The sequence below is a fragment of the Tachyglossus aculeatus genome (genome assembly GCF_015852505.1).
Source record: "Tachyglossus aculeatus isolate mTacAcu1 chromosome 12 unlocalized genomic scaffold, mTacAcu1.pri SUPER_6_unloc_2, whole genome shotgun sequence".
Taxonomy (NCBI): domain Eukaryota; kingdom Metazoa; phylum Chordata; class Mammalia; order Monotremata; family Tachyglossidae; genus Tachyglossus; species Tachyglossus aculeatus.
Window position 1 is genome coordinate 10,042,624 of NW_024044829.1, and position 8,886 is coordinate 10,051,509.

Sequence of the window (8,886 nt, forward strand, 5' to 3'; positions counted from 1 at the left end):
GATGAGAGTCTTTGCCTTGGAATAAGGTTTTTGGAACTACTGACGAAGCAGAGCCTAGGGGTCACCAAGTAGACTCTCATTTATTTTTTATGTTAATGTCTTCCTCTCCCTCTGGACTGTAAACTGGTTTGGGGGAGGAAATGTTTGTTATGTTGTTGCACTGTACTCTCCTAAGTGCTCAGATCAGTGCTCTGCACACAGTATCAATAAACAAGATTGACTGACTGACTGAATGACCCCCAGATTGAGGTTACTGGCAAAATAATTCAATCTGCTTCCTCTTCTACTATAATTTCGTCTACTGCTACTACACACGGAGCAGTCCTGTATAGTGGAAAGAGCCGGAGTCTGGAAGCCAGATGGCCTTGGCGCTCATCCCAGAGTCTACTACTTGCCCGCTGACCTTGGGCAAGTCACTTCCCTTCTATGTGCCTCAGTTTCAACTGTTATATTGGGATTAAATCCCTGTTCTCCCTTCTACTTAGAATGTGAGCCCCATGTGGGACAGGGAGTCTCTTCAGCCTGATTATCTTGTATCTAGCCTTGTATCTCCTCCTCCAAGAGACCTTTCCTGATTAAGTCCTCTTTTTACCGGCTCACTCTCCCTTCTGAGTTATCTATGCACTTCAGCCTGTGACATTTGGACACTTGATAGTCATTCCACCCCCCAAGCCCAGCACTTATCTTTACATCTTTAAACTGTATATTACACATTACGTATTTGTTCCTATCAATGTCAGTCTCCCTCTCGAGACTGTAAGCTCATTGTGGGTAGGGATCATGCCTGCTAATTGTGTTGAATTGTACTCTCCTGAGCACTTAGTACAGTGTTCTGCAAATAGTAAGCGCTCAAAAATACAATTAAGTGATTGATTGTTCAACCCCAGTACATAGAACAGTGCCTAACACTTAGTAAGCACTCAACAAATACCATTTTTTAAAAAATCAATCAATCCTATTTAGTGAGCAATTTTGATCTATAATTTACCTCTCGCTTATTTTCTAGTGAGTGGTTACTTCTTTAGTATTTATTACTTATTCCTACTTACTCTACGTTTTGCTTTACAGAACAGTAGCAGTGTGGTGTAGTAGATAGAACACAAGCCTGGGAGTCAGAAGGGCCTAGGTTCAAAACCCTGCTCTGTAACCTGCATGCTGTGTGAGCCTGGGTAAGTCATTTCACTTCTCTGGGCCTCAGATATCTCTTCTGTAAAGTGGGGATTAATATTGTAAGTCCCATGCAGGACAAGAACTGTGTACAACCTGATTAGCTTGTATCTACTCCAAAGCTTTGGACAGTGCCTAGCACATAGTAAGTGCTTCCCAAATATCATAAAAAGTATTTGAGCTGTCTTTTGGTTTGAAGATGGGGCTGCCAGTGGCAAGATGGATCTGTGGCTGTGAATGTATCCACCACAAGGCTTAGAACAATGCTTGGCACATAGTTAGCACTTACCAAGTACCATTCTTAATTATTATTATTTTGAGAAGGAGTATGATGCTTTCTCAGTAAAAGTTTTGGAAAGATGCTTTGAGCAGTAAAGGGTGGTCTGGGCTGAAGACAGGAGAGAGAAAGTTAAGGTTGGTCTAGGCTGAAGACAGGAGAGAGAAGGTGACTGAGATTCTAGTGGGGTCATTTGTGCCTGAAATAGCCTAAATCCCCATACCCAATAGTCCCTGGATAAATTGCCAGGCTACAGCCCTCCCCATCTTCCCATAATCAATCAATGTTACTTATTGAGAGGTCAGTGTGAGCAGAGGTCTGTACTAAGTGCTTGTGAGACTGCTATATAACAGAATTGGTAGATATGTTTCCCTGCCCATAGCGACTTTACATTCTAAAGGGGGAGACAGATATAAATGAATAAGCAATTAAATGATTCCAATCAATCAATCATAATTTTTGAGCACATACTCTGTGCAGAGCACTGTACTGAACACTTGGAAGAGTACAATATGAAAGAATTGATAGACACATTCCCTGCTCATGACAACCTTGCAAGATTTTCTGCCCTGCTCTGGCCACTGACCATATGCGCAGTGAAAATAGTGAAGCTGGGATTGGAAGCCACGTCCTCCAACTTCCAGTCCCAGGCTCTTTCCACTAAGCCACACTGCTTCTGTTGGGTGCATAAAGGGAGAATTTGGGATGAGTGATAACTGGGACTTCTTCTGTCCACGGTGTCCAGAGCAGCAGAAGGCCAGCCCCTCTTCAAAATAACTGTTCTGGGCACCTCATGGATATCTATACCAGGGAAATGGGGTTGTCTAGGAAAAAGAAGGGCAGTTATTCAGCAGGGAGCCTATAAGTCCTTGGTGGCAACGTCCAGGCTGAGGGATCTTCCTTCTCTGGGGACAGATTCTCACACCTGGGCACAGCAGAACAGGGTTCAGCCAATCTCCTGATAGCCAGACTGCGAAAGGGTGGCAATCTGAACACAGCAACACCACCATTTCTATCCACCCAGGGGTGCCCACCTGTTGCTGGGCTTAATAAGATAGATGGACGTTCAGCAGGGTCAGGGATGGAGAGAGAGACAGACAGAGAGAGAGAGAGAGAGAGAGAGAGAGAGAGAGAGAGAGAGGGAGGGAGAGACCCTCACCCATCCTCACAGGCACTGTGGACCTGAGGTGAGGGGAAAGATATATTCAGATGGAGGGTGGCTAGATGGAATGAATGGTATTTGTTAAGCACTTACTAAGTGCCAGGCACTGTTCTAAGCCCTGGGGTAGATACAAGCTAATCAGGCTGGACACCGTCAGTCATATTTATTGAACATTTACTGTGTGCAGAGCCCTGTACTAAGCACTAGGGAGAGTACACTATAACAATAAACAGACACACTCCCTGCCCACAACGAGTCTTAATGCCCATTTTATAGATGAGGTAACTGAGACCCAGAGAAGTGAAATGACTTGCCCAAGATCACACAGCAGACAAGTGGTGGAGCCAAGATTAGAGCCTGGGTCTTTCTTACTCTGGCTCTTGCTCTATCCACTAGGCCATGCTGCTTCTCTCCTATGGAACATCCAGGGAAATGGGTTTTTGAGGGTTGAATACAGAGGGAGAGGACTCCTTCGTGAACATTATTCCTTTAGTTTCAAAGACAATTCTACTGGAGACTGGTAGGCAGTTGTCAGGAGAATGGACGATCACAGGACACCTGCCCAGATTAACGGAAGGGCTCTGAGACAAGATTTAAAAAGGAGAGAAGGCAAGTACTGTCACAACCTATTAGGGTAGAAGGGTAGAAAGGTAGACGGTATTATGTCCATCTTTGACTGACTACAACACAGCTGATCTCTCACTATATTTTTCAGTCACATTCGCGTGTGTGAATGGGCTCTTTGAAACCCAAAGCCAGCAACAAAAGTACAGGTGGGAATAGATACCCGCCCTTAGCCATCTCTTCCTTCCACAATGAGAGCATGTCACAAAGACTATCCAGTTCATGCATTGATTCAATCGTATATACTGACCAGAACACTGCACAAAGCTCTTGGGAAAGTATAATACAACAATAAATGGACACATTCTCTGCCCAGAATGAGCTTACTGTGTAGAGGGGAAGACAGATAGTAATATAAGTAAATTAATTACATATATGTATATACTTAAGTGATATGGGGCTGGGGGAGGGGATGAATAAAGGGAGCAAGTCAGGGAAACCAGAAGGGAGTGTTAGAAGAGAAAAGGAGGGCTTAGTCAGGGAAGTCCTTTTGGAGGAGATGTGCCTTCAATAAGCTATAAAGGAGGGGAGAGTAATTGTCCTTTATGAGGAGGTCCTTCATGTCTGGTATGAGGAGGGAGGGTGTTCCAAGCCAGAGATAAGATGGGGGAGAGAGGTAGGTGGTGAAATAGATGAGATCAAGGTAGTGAGAAGGTTAGCATTAGAGGAACGAAGTGTGCAGGCTGGATGTAGTAGGCGAGCAGTGAGGTGAGGCAGGAGGAGCAAGGTGATTGATTGCTTTAAGTCTATTGTAAGGACTTTCTGTTCTATGCGGAGGTGGATAAGCAACCACTGGAGGTTCTTGAGGAGTGGGTAAACATGGCCTAAGCATCTTTGTAGAAAAATGACCTGGGCAACCCACTGTTAAATCTAGCCCTCTTTTCCAGGACCTGGAAAATCACCAATATCAGAAACACCGCTACTTCTCTCCTACCTTGTTCCAGGTCTTTTTCGTTCTTACAGCCGATCACTGGGATTTGTTGAGCACTTGATGGGTGCTGAGCAGAGTAATAATAATTGCGGTATTTGTTAAAGACACCCAGCACTCTGTGCCAGCACTGTATAAGTGCTGGGGTAGACACAAAATAATCAGGTCCCACATGGGGCTCGCAGTCTAAGTAGGAAGGGCATTGTTATATTGTACTCTTCTAGGCTTAGTTGTAATTACTCTGCACATAGTAAGTGCTCAATAAATATGATTGAATAAATGGATAGTAAGTTATCAATTAATAAGATTGACTAAGGAACAAGAGGCATTCCATTTCTCAGAGGAGGTGAGTGAGGCACAGAGAAGTTAAATAACTTGCCTAAGGTCATTCAGAATCTAAGTGGCAGAGCCGGGATTTTTTTAATGGCATTTGTTAAGCACTTAGTATGTGCCAGGCACTTATTCTAAGGGCTGGAGTAGATATAAACTAATCAGGCTGGACAGAAAACTCAAAGTGTTGATCTCCACTTTACAGAATGAGTTAACTGAGGCACTGAGAAGTGAAATGACTTGTCCAAGGTCACGCAGCAGCTAAATGATGGAGGCAGGATTAGAACCGAGGTCCTTTGACTTTTTGGCTCATACACTTTCCTCTAGGCCATGCTGCTTCTCTAATAATACATATTCTAACTTCTGATTCCTCTAAATCCATAGTCTCTCTTGTCTTGTCTTATGATGTTGAGTCATTTCTGACCCATAGCGACACCGCAGACACATCTCTCCCAGAATGCCTCTCTCCATCTGCAATCATTCTGGCAGGGTATCAATAGAGTTTTCCTGGTGCAAATACGGAAGTAGTTTACCATTACTACCTTCTGCGCAGTAAACCGGAGTTTCCATCTGCGACTCTTTCCCATGCCGCTGCTGCCCAGCATTGGTGAGTTTTGACTTGTAGCAGATTACCACCGACTCGCTAGCCACTGTCTAAACTAGGAATGGAATGGGTAGGCCTCTGCTTGACTCTCCCTCCCGTAGCCGAGACTGGTAGAGTAGTGAAAACTCTACAGGTGCGATCCTGAAATGGGGCATAGTCTCTCACTCATCCTAAAATACAGAGAATCACAATGATCTTTGACAACTTGAGAAGGCTTTGGTACTAAAAAGGTCTGGGGACGTGATCCAGGCCCCTTTGGTAGGGGGCATAAAAAGAGGAGCGGTTTTTGGAGAATTCAGGTTGCTTTCATCCCAGAAATCCACTTGGGGAGAACACAGCCTATACCAGGTCTTTGTGGGTGACCAATCATTTTTTTCTATGACATTTGTTAAGCACGTACTCAGCACTAGACAGTCTACTAAGTCGTGGAATAGGTACAACCTCATCAGGTTGAACACAATCCCTATCCCACATGAGGCTCACGGCCTAAATTGGAGTGAGGAGGACTTAATCTATATTCTACAGATGAGGGAACTGAAGGCCAGAGAAGTTAAGGGACTTGTTCAAGGTCACACAGCAGATAAGTGGCAGAGCCTGCACTATCAGTCAATTGTATTTATTGAACAGGTACTATATGCAGAGCACTCTTCTAAGCTCTTGGGAGAGTACAATACAATAGAATTAGCAAACACATTCCCTGACCATAATGAGCTGACACCGAGGTCTGTGCTCTTTCCTCTAAACCGTGCTGCTTCTCCTATATGGCTGTGACTCCTAGACCCACTGCAAAAAAGAGAGACCAGCTTCTATTGCACTTTCAACAGGGAAACTGATGATTGTTATTCGATGCCAAATGGCAGGCAAGTCTATCAAGAGTGAATGTACGTGTCATTGTCAGCAAAGGACACAGGCCTGGGAGTCAGGAGACCTGGGTTTCAATCACTCCGCGACTTGACTGCTGTGTTATCTTGGGCAAGTCACTTAAAGACTCTGTGCCTTAGTTTCATTATCTGCAAAATAGGGATTAAATGCTTATTCTTGTGGGCAGAAAACTCTGCTATATTGTACCCTCCCAAGTGCTTAATATAGTGCTCTGTACACAATAAGCGCTCAATAAATATGATTGACTTATTGAAGCACCCTAATCGTTGTGTGGAAAATATTCCCCACCTCTTCCAATTTCAGAGGGTTATTATGAGGATACACTGAGAAAATTAGTCACAAACAAAATGAAGGCTCTGCCACTTGTCTGATGTGTGACCTTTGGCAAGTCACTTCGCTTCTCTATTCCTCAGTTCCCTCATCTACGAAATGGGGATTCAATATCTGTTCTTCCCCCTACTTAGACTGTCCCACGTGGACAGGGACTGTGTCCAACATGACATATCTGCCCCCACTCAGCACAGTGCTTGGCACACAGTAAGTGCTTAACAAATATTTTTCTTCTTCCTTTTCTTCATCTTATTCTTCATCATCATCTTCTTCTTCTACTACTACTACTACTACTACTATTCATTCATTCATTCATCCAATCGTATTTATTGAGCGCTTACTGTGTGCAGAGCACTGTACTAAACTCTTGGGAAGTATAAGTTGGCAACATATAGAGACGGTCCCTACCCAACAGTGGGCTCACAGTCCAGAAGTCTAGAAGTCACAGTCACAGTCTAGAAGTAATACTACTACTACCACTACTACTTCTTCTTCTTCCTCTTCCTTAGTAGAACCATCATAGGCCTGGGAATCAGAGGAACTGGGTTCTAATCCTAGCTCCACCATTTCCCTGCCGTGTGGCCATAGTCAATTCACTTGACTTCTCTTTGCCTTAGTTCTCTCTTCTCCAAATGGAGATTCAATATCTGTTCTCCCTTCTACTTAGACTGTGAGCCCCTTGCAGGACCTGATTATCTTCTATCTACCCATTCATTACCATCTCAGGATCGCACCCAGAGAGTATCCAGTAGTCTACCAGTCGTGGATACAGGAGGGAGAGTTAAGCAGAGGCCTACCCATTCCATTCCTAGCTTGGGCAGTGGCTAGCAAGTGGAAGGCAATCTGCTATGTCAAAACTCACTTGTGCTAGGCAGCAATTGCATAGGAGAGAGTCAAGGGTGGAAACTCACGTTCACTGTATGGAAGGAGGCAATGATAAACCACTTCTGTATTTTTACCAAGAAAACTCTATGGATATGCCACCAAAACAATTGCAGGTGGAGGTGGGGTGATATGGGAGAAATGTGTCCATGAAGTTGCTGTGGGTCGGAAATGGCTCGATAGCATAAGAGAGGACAAGCCCCATTCATTCACTCAATTGTATTTATGGAGCACTTTACTGTGTGCAAAACACTGGCCAAAGTGCTTGAAAGAGTATGGTACAACAATAAACAGACATATTCCCTGACTACTATGAGCTTACAGTCTAGAGGATCAGTAGCGTATTTGTGTTTACTAATGTCTGTCTCCCCTTCTAGAACTTAAGCTCTTAGTACAGTTCTTGACATCTAGTAAGAACTTAACAAATCCCGTTATGATTATGATTATTGTAATTATCATTATTGTCATTATTATCAGCAAACAGTCATGACCCAACTGGTCCAGGGTGCCTCCGCCGGCCCTCCCAGGAAGTCCCAGTAGAAGGTCCTGGACGGGGTCCATTAGCTATGGAGAATCTCACCACCATCACTGAGTTCATCCTCCTGGGGTTCTAAGGCAGGCCGTGGTTGCAAGGCCAACTATTTTTAACGTTCCTGGTCCTGTACTGCGTGACCATGGTAGGCAATCTCGTAATGGTTGCCATTATCAGCCTGGACCCCCAACTTCACACTGCCACGTACTCCTTCGTCTGCAGCCTGTCTCTACTAGACTTCTGCTATTCCTCTACTATCGCCCCCAGGGCCCTGCTTAATTTCCTCTCAGAGCAGGCGGCCATCTCCTTCTCTGGCTGCACCGCTCAGTTCTTCTTCCTCTCCCTCATTGAGACGACGGAGGCCTTCCTCCTGGCCGCCATGGCATAAGATTGCTTTGTCGCTATCTGTGACCGCCTCCACTATTCCACGATCATGTTCCATAGAATCTGTCAGCTGCTGGTGGGAGCTTTGTACCTCTGGGAAGTGATCAATACCGTGACCCAAACCACCATGAGCTTCTGGTTACCATTCTGTGGGCCCAACAAAATTGATAGCTTCTTCTGAGACGTCCTCCCGATCCTGACCCTGTCCCTCTCTGATATGCTGACCAACCAGCTGGTCTTGCTCGCTTGCGTGGCTCCATTATCGTGGGCACCTTCTCCTTCGTCTCGATCTCCTACGTCCTCATCATCTCTACCATCCTAAGGATCCGCTTGGCAGAGGGATGGACGAGAACCTTCTGCACCCGTGTCTCCCACCTGGTGGGGTGGGTCGGTTCTGTGGCTCTGTCTTCTTCACGTACAACCAGCCCGGTGCCATCTCAAACATGGAGCAGAGCAAGGTGGTGTCCATCTTCTACACCATCATCATTCCAATGCTGAATCCTATCACCTACAGTCTGAGGAACGACGATATCAAGGAGGAATTACAGAAGATCAAGAAGAAGCTCTCTATGTGATCGTTTGACAACCTGGTTGACAGGACTTGGGACAACTCTGGACCAAAAATGTTCACTCCATGTTTCCCCACTCCTCAAGAACCTCCAATTGTTGCCCATCCACCTATGCATCAAACAGAAATTCCTTACCATAGGCTCTGAAGCACTCGATCACTTTGCCCTCTCCTTCCCTATCTCCCGGATTTCTTACTATATCCTAGCCCACACAT

The 8,886-nt window shown here is 45.1% G+C and overlaps 1 pseudogene; it reads left to right on the forward strand.

The window, feature by feature from the left end:
- Positions 1–7,752: 7,752 nt before the first annotated feature.
- Positions 7,753–8,677, forward strand: LOC119921353 (annotated as a pseudogene).
- Positions 8,678–8,886: the final 209 nt, after the last annotated feature.